Genomic DNA, 14,390 nt, shown 5'->3' with positions numbered 1-14,390 from the left:
GCTTTTTTTTTTTTGATATGGTAACTCTTTTTATTTTTTTAAGGAACCTCCATACTGTTCTCCATAGTGACTGCACCAGGTTACTTTGGCTCACGGGCCTAGTTGCTCCGCGGCATGTGGGATCCTCCCAGACCAGGGCTCGAACCCATGTCCCCTGCATTAGCAGGCAGATTCTCAACCACTGCGCCACCAGGGAAGCCCCTAGGTCTTCTTAAAGTACATTTTTAACAGTAGAAATCTTAATCTGATTTAAATTTACAAATAATCATTTATCATATTAATAAGGAAGGATTTATTTTTATACATTTACTTTCTCTTCCTAGGATTTATTTCCCTCTGAAATGTCATGAACTTATATTTCAAACAGCTATTGCTTTCACATTATTGTTACTACTGCATTATTAAAGTAGACACTACTAATTCATCTTTGTGGAATGGATTAAGATAAGAAGGTATCATGTGTAAACCAGAAACAAGTAATCGATAGCCAAAAAAGCTGCCTGAGAAAGGAAACTTAATCACATTTCACTGTTAAGTAGTTTTGAAAGTAGGAATTGTAGCATGGAAAGGGAGGCCCCAGCCAATATTTTAGATTCTGCAGTGCTTTCATATTACAGTAGGGAAAAGGAGCTTAATTAACATCATCTCAGTCATAATCTGAGCAGGAAATCAAGTCATTTCTGCATCGTCTAGTCTACTACATCATTTGTTCCTGAGTTCCATTTTTTTTTAGTAACCCCTAAACTAATTGAGAGTTTTCTAGACAAAAAGAGTAGATCTACAGGGGACTTCCCTGGTGGTCCAGTGGTTAAGAATCCACCTTCCAATGCAGGGGACGTGGGTTTGATCTCTGGTCGGGGAACTAAGATCCCACATGCTGCGGAGCAGCTAAGCCCACACGCCACAGCTAGAGAGCCTGCGTGCTGCAACTAAGACCCGACACAGCCAAATTAAAAAAATTAATATATTTTTTTTAAAAAGTAGATCTACAAGTAACCAACTTCCCAGCCCACCCTCAGGGAATTTAGTAGGATGGACAGTGGTTTGAGGATGTATGAGAAAGCAATTTCTGAGTATTTCTAGAAAGATTGGACCTGTTAATAGCTTTAATATAACAGTAGGATGGTTGCCACACGTTCTCAGTCTTTTCCTGACTTCTCTTTGCTATTGATTTTGCTTGCATACAAATTGAACAAACCTGCGTCACTAGAAATAATCAGGTGATAGCATATGCTATAGAACTTAACACTTACAACACTTACAGTTTTTCTTTATAGAATGGGAATGTAAAAAGGAAAATCTTTGAGGAACAAGAGAGTTAATTGTTAATCCTAATTCTATGTGAAAAACATTTTGCCTGTTCTCAAATAAATCTTCACTGTAGACAGGATGCAGTAATCTGGTCCTCTTAGAAACTCTCTGGAATATATATCCCCACAGGTAAAGAATCCCTCCTATTACATCTGTTCTCAGTAAATTCCTGTATTTATATAAAAGATACCGTATATTTTACTTTCAAAAACAGTAGTCCAGGGGTTAATGTTAATGGTGGAGATTTCAGGCACTGTGATAACCAATTTAAAAAATTACTTTTGCCAGGGGATTTGTTTGTAGTTTCTATATTATACCCTGTATAAGTATTGCCTGTTCTGTCTTCAGGGTGTCTCCTTCTGCTCTGCCTGCAAAGTGAGGTCATCTAAATCCTGTTGCAAAATGGTGGTTAATTTAGTTATGTAATTGCTTGAAATCCCCAAATAAGGACACTATTCACATACACGTTGTAAATAAAAATGTTAGACTAAATGATAAAAAATATATTGTAAGTGACAGGATGCATGGTTTTAAAACTTTTTGGAGTCACCAGAACCCTTTAAGAATTAAATCAAAAGACCTTCCTAGAAAAATTCATACACACATAATTTTGAATACAATTTCACATTGAATTCTACAGATTGAGTTTGAATCGTGTAGGTGTTCATGGACCTAAGATTAAGGTCTTCTGCATTAATTAGATCTGCTCTGTCAAATGTGATAGCCAATAATCACATGTGGCTATTTAATTAAAATTAAACAAAATTGAAGTTCCTCAGTCTCACTGTCCACATTCTCAATGCTCAATAACCACATGTAGCTAATGGCCACCATGGACAATAGCCAATAGGACAAAGCAGATATAGAACATTTCCTTCCTCTCAGTAGGTTCTTTTGGACAGCACTGGGTTAGGTGTTTCTAAAATACTCTATTTAAAAATCTTATCATTATGTGTATTTATGTATAAGTATTTGTGTAGAGCTGCATGATTTGACAACCCAGAACATATATGTTGTAAGAAAAGTCAAGCTCTTTTTGACACAATACAGATCTGTTCACGAAATATAAATAGGACTCAAAGTAAGGCAGCTAGCTAACCTCAGCTGGACCTTCAGGACTATTCTACAATGATTTTTTTCTAAATTGCATTTTCCATTAGTAGTAGTTCTAAATCTTTTCCATTTTTTCCTTAAGTTCTTGTCTTCAGTGTAGTTGGAGACCTCACCTCCTATGTTCAGAAAATTGAGGCTGTCAGTATAAATTCCTTCAACTTCCCTTATCTCTGTATAAAAATCTCATCGTGTTTTCTTTTATTGTAATGTGCTACAGGAATAGCAAGGTGATCAAGAGAATGCAAAAGCCTTTGAATTCTAACGATATAATCAGGACTTAAGAGTAAATAGACAGTTATGAAGTGAGCTTATTCTTTGTTAGAAGTCTGGGATCCACTCTTACATGACTTGGTGCTTTAGATCTACTTTAGGACCATGGAATGTGTATTTTGAATTAATGTACAGGAATTGCAGTACATCTCAGTGCATATGATGCCTGTCTCTCTCCATCCTCGAACTTACAGCCATACTCATTATTATCAGTAGTAATAATGGGAGCTAACCTTTATTTCACTAATGTGTCGACCACCCATGTGCTTTACATCAGTTTCCTCAATTAACCCTCATAACAACTCCATCAGGTAACTATTATAATTAATCCATTTTATGTTGTAGAAACAGACTTGACGTTAAGTAACTCACCCAGGATTGGTTAATGGGACCAAGTGTACAGTATTTTTAAGTATATGCACATTGTTATATAGTGGATCTCTAGGATCTTTTCATCTTGCATAACCAAAACTCTATACTCATTGAACAACTACTCCCCATTTTCCCCTCCTCCATCTCCTGACAACCACCGTTCTACTTATGCTTCTATGAGTATCACCACTTTAAATAACTCATATAAATGGAATCATGCAGTATTCATCCTTTTGTAATTGGCTTAGTTCACTTACATGTCTTTCAGGTTCATCCATGTTGTACTGTATGACAGAATGTCCTTTTATAAGGCTGAATAATGTTTCATTGTATATCTGTACCACAACTTCTTTATCCGTTCATATGTCGATGGACACGTAGGCTGTTTGCACCTCTTGGCTATTGTGAATAAGGCTTTGTTGAACATGGAAGTGCAAATTTCTTCAAGATCCTGTTTTCAGTTCTCCTTGATATATACTGCTGGATTATATGGTAGTTCTGTTTTTAATTTTTTTAGGACCCTCCATCCTGTTTTCTGCAATAGCTGTAGCAGTTTACATTCCAAGAACAGTGTACAGATTTTCTTTTTCTCCATACCCTTGTCAACACTTATCTCTTGTATTTTTGATGATAGTCGTTCTAACAGATGTGAGGTAGTGTCTCATTATACTTTGATTTGCATTTCCCTGGTGATTAGTGATGTTGAGCACCTTTTCATATACCTGTGGGCTATTTGTATGTCTTCTTTAGAGAAGTGTCTATTCGGGTCCTTTGCCCATTTTTTAATTGGGTTATTTGTTTTTGTTTTTGCTTTTGAGTTTTATGAGTTCCTTGGGTATTTTGGATATTAACCCTTTTGCAGTTATATGGTTTGCAAATATTGTCTCCCATTCCATAGATCGTTTTGTTGTCTTTTTTTTTTCCTTTGCTATGCAGAAACTTTGTAGTTTCATGTAGTCCTACTTATCTATTGTTTTCGTTGCCTACACTTTGGTGTCATATTCAAGAAATCATTGCCACCCTCAGAATGGGAGAAAATATTTGCAAATGAAGCAACTGACAAAGAATTAATCTCCAAAATATACAAGTAGCTCATGCAGTTCAATATCTAAAAAACAAACAGGGCTTCCCTGGTGGCGCAGTGGTTGAGAGTCCACCTGGCGATGCAGGGGACATGGGTTCGTGCCCCGATCCGGGAAGATCCCACGTGCTGCAGAGCAGCTAGGCCCGTGAGCCATGGCCGCTGAGCCTGCGCGTCTGGAGCCTGTGCTCCGCAACGGGAGAGGCAGCAATAGTGAGAGGCCCACGTCCCGCCAAAAAAAACAAAACAAAGAAAAAATTGAGCCTGCGCGTCCAGAGCCTGTGCTCTGCAACAGGAGAGGCCACAACAGTGAGAAGCCTGCGTAACGCAATAAAAAAAAAAAAGATGCAGACATAGAGAATGGACTTGAGGACATGGGGAGGGGGAAGGGTAAGCTGGGACAAAGTGAGAGAGTGACATGGACATATATACACTAGCATATGTAAAATGGATAGCTAGTGGGAAGCAGTTGCATAGCACAGGGAGATCAGCTCGGTGCTTTGTGGCCACCTAGAGGGGTGGGATAGAGAGGATGGGAGGGAGACACAAGAGGGAGGAGATATGGGGTTATAAGTATATGTATAGCTGATTCACTTTGTTATAAAGCAGAAACTAACACACCGTTGTAAAGCAATTATACTCCAATAAAGATGTTAAAATAAATAAATAAAATAAAAATTTAAAAAAACTCATTGCCAAGGCCAATATTAGGAAGTTTTTTTCCTATATTTTCTTCTAGGAGTTTTATAAGTTCAGGTTTTATATTTAAGTCTTTATTTTATTTTGAGTTGATTTTTTGTGTGTGGAATAAGGTAAGGGTCCAGTTTCATCTTTTACACGTGAATATCCAGTTTACCCAATAATAGTATTTTTTAATGAATGGTTGTTGAAAAAACTATCCTTTATTGCACTGTAGTCTTGGCATCTTTGTCAAAGGTCATTTGACACTATGTGTTTGGGTTTATTTCTGGGCTCTCTATTCTGTTCCTTGATCTATATACATCTCTCATTAAGCAAGTACATACTGTTTTGACTGCTGTAGCTTTGTAGGATGTTTTGAAGTCAGGAAGTACCTCTAGCTTTGTTCTTCTTTCTCAAGGTTGTTTTGGCTATTCACAGTCCTTTGTGTTTCCATATGAATTTTAATGTTTTTTTTTTCTATTTCTGAAAAAAAAAAGCCAAAGGAATTTGATAGAAATTGCATTGAATCTGTAGATTGCTTTGGGTAGTTTGGACAATATAACATTTTACATCTTCCTATCCATGAACATACGCTGTCTTTCCAATTATATTTGTATCTTTCATCAGTGTTTTGTAGTTTTCGGTGTACAAGTCTTTTTGCCTCTTTGGTTAAGTTTATTCCTACATATTTTATTCTTTTTGATAGTATTGTAAATAGAATTGTTTTCATTTCCTTTTCAGAAAGTTCATTATTGGTGTATAGAAACACAACTGATTTTTGTATGTTATTTGTCCTGCAACTTTACTGAATTTGTTTATTAGTTCTAAGCATTTTTTTCTGTGTGTGTATACTCTCTATAGTAATATAAGATCATGTAATCTGCAAACATAATTTTACTTCTTTTCTGATTTGGATGCCTTTTTTGTTTGCTTGTTTCTTGTTTGTTTGTTTCTTGCCTAATTTCTCTAGTTAGGACTTCCAGTATTATGTTGAATATAAATGGCAAGAGTGGGCATCCCTACCTTGTTCCTCATCTTAGAGGGAAAGTTTTCAGTTTTTAACAGTTGTAAATATTATGAGCTTTTTATATATATTGCCTTCATTATGTTGAGACAGTTTCCTTCTTTTTCTAGTTTGTTGAGTGTTTTTATCATGAAAGGATGTTGAATTCTGTCAAATGCTTTTTTCCATCTTTTGAGGTGATCCTGTGATTTATGTCTTTCATTCTGTTAATGTGGTATATCATATTGATTGATTTTCGTATGCTTAACCATTCTTGCATCCCAAGGATAAATTCCACTTGATTATGGTATATGATCCTTGTAATGTGCTGTTGAATTTGGTTTGCTGGTATTTTGTTGAAGACTCTTGCATCTTTATACATTAGGGATATTAGTCTGTAATTTTCTTGTAGTGTCTGTCTCGCTTTGGTATCATGGTAATGCTGGCCTCATAAAATGAGTTTGGAAGTGTTCCTTCCTCTTCAGTATTTTGGAGGAGTTTGAGAAGAATTGCCACTAATTCTTTAAGTGTTTGATAGAATTCTCCTGTGAAGCCATTTGTTCCTGGGCTTTTCTTTGTTGGGAGGTTTTTCATTACTGACTCAGTCTCCTTATAGTTACAGATTTTCTATTTCTTCAGTGATTCAGGTTTGGAATATTGTATGTTTCTAAGAATGTATCCATTTCTTCTAGGTTATCCAGTTTGTTGGAGTATAATTATTTATAGCAGCCCCTCATGATCCTTTGTATTTCTGTGTTATCAGTTATAATATCTCCCTCTTTCATTCCTGATTTTGAGTTTACCTTTTAAAAAAACACCCACTCTGGGCTTCCCTGGTGGCGCAGTGGTTGAGAGTCTGCCTGCCGATGCAGGGGACACGGGTTCGTGCCCTGGTTTGGGAAGATCCCACATGCCGCGGAGCGGCTGGGCCCGTGAGCCATGGCCGCTGAGCCTGTGCGTCCGGAGCCTGTGCTCCCCAGCGGGAGAGGCCACAACAGTGAGAGGCCCGCGTACTGCCAAAAAAAAAAAAAAAAAAAAAAAACCAACTCTTATTTTTGTTGATTTTTTTCTATATTTTTTCTATTCTCTATTTCATTTATTTCTGTCCCAATCTTGTTTGTTTCCTTCTGCTAAATTGGAGCTTGGTTTGCTCTTCTTTGACTAGTTCCTTGAGTTATAAAATTTGTTTATGGGAGATCTCTTTTCCTTTTAACATACTCATTTACCACTATAAACTTCCCTGGTTTTCCTGCATACCACAGGTTTTGGTATCTTGTGTTTTCCTTTTGTTGAGACTTGTTTTGTGACTTAATATGTTGTGTTACTTCCTTGATTAAAGACCATCAGGATCTACTCACAACTTTCAAATTAAATATAAATCTTTGGCCTGGCGTTAAGGCTCACCAACATGTGATCCATCTACCTTTACAGCTTTTTCTTACTTAGACTCTAGCACTATTTGGACTATTTTGATTTTTTAACTACCCATATGTACTTGCTGGAATTCTTTACCATTTCAGGAATCCTCTGTGATGACTACCCTTTATTTCTCCAGTTTAAAGGGGTTTTTTTCCTCCCTATTCTAAGCCCTTGATTTATATGGTCAGCTTCACATATGTTAACCTGTATTATAATTGTTTGTACAGTTGTCTCATATTTTCTTCTAGACTAACAATTTCTTCAGGATAGGTATTTTTATTAATAATCTTTGTATTTCTTTTAGTATCTAGAATTTACGTGATGCATAATAGGCATTCAATTTTTAAATGGTAAATATAATCAAAATTTTTCATCTTAGATCTTAAGACTTAGAAAGTGACTGAATAAAATGGTGCTTGCTCTACTTCTTTCTCTTATCTGTCACAGTCACATTTAGGGACTCATCAGTTGGCATGCTTTTTATTTAAGAATTTTTCAGTGTTAAAAAAATTGGGGGTAAATAAATGCATTCATAATCTCATTGTTTTGTATATTCTCTTTCAAACCTTGTACTTGCATTTGAGTGTATGTACATGTATGTTTATAATTGCCAGTTAGCAAATGCATAATGTTATATAGGATATGCCAGATATTATAGAACAGTTTTCATTTGCATGACATTTAGGTTGTTTCCATTACTTTACTTTATAGGTGATGCTGTAATAAAGTTTTCATAGCTTTTTGCCTGTTAAATTAGCTCCTTTAATTTTCAAGCATGGGTTTATTAGGTTTAAGGGTTGACTATGTTTGTAACTGTTTTCATACCAGAGGAAGTGGCAAACTTTCCAGCTGTATAGATGAGTACTAATCCAGCACAGCCTCATCAGCAGTCTCAATGTGGTATTGAGACTATGTAACAATGCTGATCTAAGTCCATCCCCCAACCTTCCCACTTTTAGTAGGAGTATAGTAAATTAATCTTTTATATTTGGGGCCTCATTAATTTACAAGATGAATTATTAGCCCAGGGGTAATTAAATAAGGGTGTTATATTCTTACTCTGAATTTAAGAGATTGATAATGGTTAAAAAGACTAGACCTAGTCTTTGCAATTTTCCAAATGCATCTGCTGGGGAGCCACTCTTAGAAATCAAAGAACTGACTTGTTTAGGAAGTAGAAGGCCATTTTTTGGTGTAAGAGCAAAATACTCTCAAGAATTTAGAAATAAAGTTACCTTCTTGGAGTTTAATTTTTAGAATAAAATCAACATATAATCAGTGAGATTGATTAGGCATTGAAATCCTATGGAAATATATGATATCTGTCAGATCAAAAGCTTAGAGAACAGGCCTGAAAATATTATCCAGACTTGTTAAAATACGGAAGTGAGCTATAATCAAATAAATTACACTAATATATATAAAGAACAAATGTGAAGGAAATGTTTACTTTGGAAACTAGAGTATGTTTACAGTGTTTTCAGAATTAAAACAGTAAAAACAAACAAAAACACTCCACCTATCTCAATATTCCAGTTTTTATGATAGATATCAATTAGATGATCAGAGTGTGATGAGAGTAGCAACTAAATCAATTTTATCTGGGTTGAGTATATCACCAAATTACTGCTTCGTTTTCACAGTTTCAGTAGTGGTGTGATGATAATGTGCAAAGCAGGTTGCAGGGACTTCTTTAAAGGGGAAATGATGTGTGAGGTGTTCTACAATTCCTTACGATGGAATGCTGTAAAAGTTCTTATCAATTATTTGTTGATTTGGGCTTTTCTTCTCTCATTCAACTTAAGGGAGACAGAAACCTCAGTCTTCTTATTTTTTCTTCAAAGCACCAGCAGCCAGCTATTTGTTTGGCAGTAATGATATATTGCAAAGTCTAGAGCTGCCTATTTTAGCATATAGGTATATTATGAATTCATTACTGGTTTGTTCCCTAGATAGAACTTTGCTACTCAAAGTGTGGTTTGTGAATGAGTGGGCTGACAACATCTGGGAACTGAGACATGCAGAATTTCAATCCTGTCTACCTCTTAGGCCAACTCTGTTAGTTCATATACTCCAAGAAGCACACACTAAGATGGAATTTGACGTTTAAGAGATTTGTTAGGGAAGACGCCAGAGGGAAAAAGGAGAGATGGGTCTGACCTGTGTGAAGGAAAGAGGGAAAGGAGGGTTATGTAGGAGCTCGGAGTACAGCACAGTTCTAAGCAAGTTTCTGGCAAGCCAGTGGGGAGTCCTCCAGCCAGTGTCCCATGTCAGTGAAGTTCCATCTCTCACAGGAATGAGTGTGCCTTGCTATTTCTGCTACCTCCAATCATTTAATGAAAGCAGTGTATGGAAAGCTTGGCTTCAGTGCAAGTGGGATTTCAGAGCACAGCACCCAAGGCCTTCTTTGCATTATGGTCACAACAGCAAGAGATTTGATTGGCACAGTTCCCTGGCCGCCACACCTACTGAATCAGGTGCATTTCAACAAAATCTCCAGGTGATTATATGCATATTAAGCTTTGAAAAGCACTACCCTAGAATAATAATTTGACACTTTGAGGATCTTACCCAGAGTCAGTAAAATTGTTTATAATCAGCATAGGATCTCCTCAAAAATTCAGCTCTTTCGGAGTGGTATTTTTTATAGTTCATTTGAACAGTTGCTGTTCAAAGTGAGAACTAGAGCAGATAATTTGTTGTTAATTTGTAACAAATGTGTGAAGCAGATTTTGAGCCAAAGCAGAATTTCCAAGATACTTTGCCTCTTTGCTGAAAGGAGCTAGATATAATTTACTTCCTTTGTCCTTTTAGAGTTCAAAGTTCTTGTAGCAAAGAATTACGTATTTCTGCGTCTGTTGTCTTTTTACCATGTGGTAAGATGTAGATATTCTTGTGGTGACAGCTAGAAATAAACTGTTAGATCTTACTGAGTTTCCTCTGCTGACACAGTGCTTAGCATTTGAGGGCCTCTCTCTAGGACAGACTACACTATAAAGTTAGATTTGCCACAAGGCATTGTCACCTAACTTATGGATTTTTCCATGAGTCCAAGGTATCCACACTCTGGTATATATATGATCAGGAGACCCACAGTCCCCATGTGATCATCCTCTGAACCACTGATTCCCGGGCTTCAGTGTAGAGACTACTGCTTGGTAAAAATTACAGTTCCTCTGTCTACAATAAGGTCTTGAAATCAGTACTTTTAAAAAGCCTCCCAGGTGATGAAACTTAATTTGGAAGTCACTGCTCTAAAGTAAAATATATACAGAGGATTGGGGTCTATCCCACAGAAACATCCTCAGATGGAGTGGTTATAACTGACTCAGCATTCCAAATGTTGCTTGTTTCTTGTTTACTAGAGAGTATCTTTACATGAAAAATTAAAAATAATTTTGAAATCCCTAATTAAAGATGAAATACTTTTATTACACTCAGTAGTATTTATTGTTATCTCAGAATTCAATGTAATTTTTACATCATTATTTATTAATTAGCAGTGGGCCTGTTAACACCAAGGCTCACAGGACTGAATATCTGGCTATAATTATAGTTGGACTACTCTCAATCCTGGGCAGAGAAAGTTCTCCTAAAGACAGACAGCCACAGGTGTTCCCTAAAATAGAATTTACCTAGAAACTGAGTTAAAGGTGTAACTCTAGTTGTAAGTACCTCTGGTCCATTATTCATTCTTTTATTTCTTTGTTCAGCAAACACTTGTGAAATACAATCTGTGTTTCAGGCACTGTATAATCGATACCAGAGACCTGAAAATAAGTAAGACTTAGTCCTTGACCTTGTGGAATTCACTAGACTACCCTCGTGGCAGAGATATACGTGAAAACAATTAATTACAACAGAGATATTTGTATTGTTGAGCATGGAGAGATGGAGTAGGTCAAGCCCACAAGCAGCCGTGGGGCGAAGGTGGGGGGACAGAGTGAGGGACAGCTGGCAAACACAAAGAATAGCACAGGAGCATCGCATGAGACACCAGTTACTGCTGCCTTTGTCCACAAGCCCTGTCAGGAATATCTAAATTCTGAGCAGATCACCTGAGCTATCTAAAACTTAACTCATTATCCATCCCTCTCAGAAAACAAAAATCCTGCTTCTCTACATGTATTTCTAGATTTGTGACTGGTACCCCCATTCATACAGTCTTTCCAGCCAGAAACCTGGGAGTCTTCCTCATCTCCTTTTTCTTTACTCCCTGTGGCCAGCCATTAATCAGGAACTGTCAGTTTCATCTTTGTAGCCTCTTCTCTATTCCTCTCTTCTAAGCACTGCTAACATTGCTGCTTCAGACAAGCTCTCAAACTTGGACATCTGCAGTAGTCTCCTAACTGGTCGGTCTCCCCATCTTTAGACTTGTCCTCTTTTCAATCCATTCTCCCCATATCAGTTTAAAACAGGGGAGACCCTTCCTATAAGGAAAGGTCTGAACTCCTTAGAGTTAGATATAGGTTGAGAGTGCAAATGCTTGAGCCGAACTGCTTGGATTCAAATCCTGACTCGACCACTTACTAGCTATCTGAAGGGCAAGTCACTTAGCCTTTCAGTGACTAAGTTTCCTCAACTGTAAAATAAGAGTAGAAATTGACTCTCTGTCATAGGATTACCGTAAGAGTTAATTGAATTAATACTGTACCTGTAAAGTGCTTAACAATGCCTGGCACAAAGTAAACACAGTGATGGTGGGTACTCATGGTAGGATAATAATGCACAGTATTTGTGCCAAGTAAATAAAGATGACCAGGACTCACCTTGTCTTCCAGAGACTAACAGTCTGAAGGTGAACAGATTACTTCTTATGATCAATGCTGTTATAAATTTGAACACAGTGCTAAATGATTATGGAATCAGGAGAAAATTGTAGAACCTTGTGATCTAAAAATGTTTTTTTCTATTAATTTTTTTTATTTTATGGATGTATAGCAGCTTAAGTTCCCAAATACAACTTAGTACCTCTCAAACCACAAGTTCCTCATACATGAAATCTGTAGATTCATGATTTTGCTCCTGTATACCCTTACAGTGACAGTAAGCAATTTGGTTCTAGTATGTGTGAACATTTAGGTCCCTTTTCTGAGGAATAATTTGAAAAAAGAGAAACTGACATTGAACAAACAAAAGGGAAGAGACATGAGCCACAGAAGAATAGTAGAGAGTTTGCAGTAAAGTCTTGGAAAGAAGACGATGGTAGAGTACCCAGTGGTTTTGAAGGATGTGGGCTACTGAGGTTTAAGAGTTGCTGGTGGAGGTGGTATGGGGGAGGCTGCAGGACACGGCAGAATGCATATAAATTTAGTATGACTTACAAGTACATATGAATTCAAAACAGCACTGAACATAGTTTAAACAAGAAACACAGTTGAGGAATTGCCTTTTGGGGTTGGAGGCAAAAAATGTAGTGTTTGAATTTAGGCTCAAATTAGTAAGTTTAGGCCATTTACTAACACTGTGACTTGGGGAAATTATTTAACTTTTCTAAGTCTCAATTCTCATCTGGAAGATGGAGGTTGTAATACTACTAATCGAATGAGGTAGTTAGGGTTAATTGAGAAAGTGCCCTAAAACACTTTGCTGGTAATTTACAAATAGCAAACACCTAGTAAGGTTAGTTCTTGCTGTTGGTGGTGATTATTAATATAGTGTTTGCTTTCTTCAGTTAAGAAAAATGAATTTACAGATGCCTCAGTCAAATTTGGGAAGAAGAATATAGTACAGTACTTGTTATTTCCTAGATGGCAGGTAATGTTACTAACGTTTATTTAGAATATGCTGCCTTTTGTTTTCCTATTCTAGGGAACGTAAAATATTATTACAGAGTTTCATGAGTACATCACTTACCTTTTTCCCCATCCTATTTTTCACATGCAGGTTTAAGTTCCTGCAGAACTTAACCTATAACTGAAAAATATATCCTGCAACTAAAGAGCTATAGCATTCCAGAACTTGATTTCATTACCTAATTTAATGAATATAATAATGGGTAACACACCAGTCTTACTAATAGTGCTTCTAAAGTGCTTAAATATTTTTAATATTCTCCCTATTGTCATGTGTACCCTGTTTTCTTCTTTCCAGGTATTTAATAATTTTAGGTAACTAAGATAAACAGTTTGATTTAGCATACTTTATTATGAGTGATATATTAGAGGACATCCCTTATGGGACACGTTCCCTCTCCAGCTCACTAAGGTGACTGCTGTATCCCCATGCTCCCATAAATCTTATACATTCTCTCTCTCTCTTTATCCTTTTAACTTATCTTTACCTTCAAACAAATTTCAAGCACTTAGGCCTTGATGGTAAGAATAGTGTCATGCAAAGTCAAGCAGGAAAAAACTCAGTAGATACTCAGCTAATTTTTGTTAAGTGAGTGAATGAATGCTGCCCTCTTACATCATTTATCCAGTTCTTAGGCCATGGTCAGCAGTGTACCAGTAACTGATTCAATTAATTATTCAATTAAGAAGGCCTTTAAAAATAGGTAAAGTAAAATAAAAATAAGGAATAAAATTTAACAGTAGAATTAATAGTAACCTAATTCCAAAGGTTTCTGTCTGTGAAATAGCTGTCTTTCTTTCCAAAGAAGGTCTCCTGCCCTTCCTCAGATGCCAAATGCCTTACGCTAGTTACCTTGTTGCTGACTACTCAGTAGCCTGCATAAGGTGACAGGTCCAGCCTTCCACACTAGAAGACTGAAGAGGACTCCTGACACAACTGGCTATAGTTTGAGGCCCTGAATTCAGAGCTGTAGACCTTACATACTTCAACTCTTAAGGATACTATAGGTGATGTTAGGAAAAGGAATAGTGTAGACAAGAAAAATGTTTAGCATGTATGTCTAGTAATTGAGCATTCATCTCTTTGTTTGCAAGAACTTGAATTATGATACATAATTATATAATCAAATGATACATATAAATCAACATCAAAAATTGCCACCTGGACCACGTAGCACATGCTGTGTTAACCCAATATGAGACCTGTCTTCTTTGCACATGACAAATAATCAAAAACAGGAAAGAGTTTGCAGGTGTAACAGGAATCAGCTTAAAAGATTGTCCTGGCATCACCTCTAGCCTCAATATATACCATTTGCCTCCCAGCGTGATGACTTTCAGCCAT

At 36.7% G+C, this 14,390-nt stretch overlaps 1 protein-coding gene across 3 annotated transcripts in view; it reads left to right on the top strand.

Annotated features, from left to right (window-relative positions):
• ZNF277 (zinc finger protein 277) overlaps window positions 1-14,390 on the top strand; it is a 112,692-nt gene that overhangs the window by 45,027 nt on the left and 53,275 nt on the right. The gene's annotated exons all lie outside the window — the stretch shown is intronic.

The sequence above is a fragment of the Neophocaena asiaeorientalis genome, unplaced genomic scaffold (assembly GCF_003031525.2).
Source record: "Neophocaena asiaeorientalis asiaeorientalis breed wild unplaced genomic scaffold, Neophocaena_asiaeorientalis_V1.1 scaffold116, whole genome shotgun sequence".
NCBI lineage: Eukaryota > Metazoa > Chordata > Mammalia > Artiodactyla > Phocoenidae > Neophocaena > Neophocaena asiaeorientalis.
This window is presented reverse-complemented; position numbering and strand designations above follow the sequence as displayed.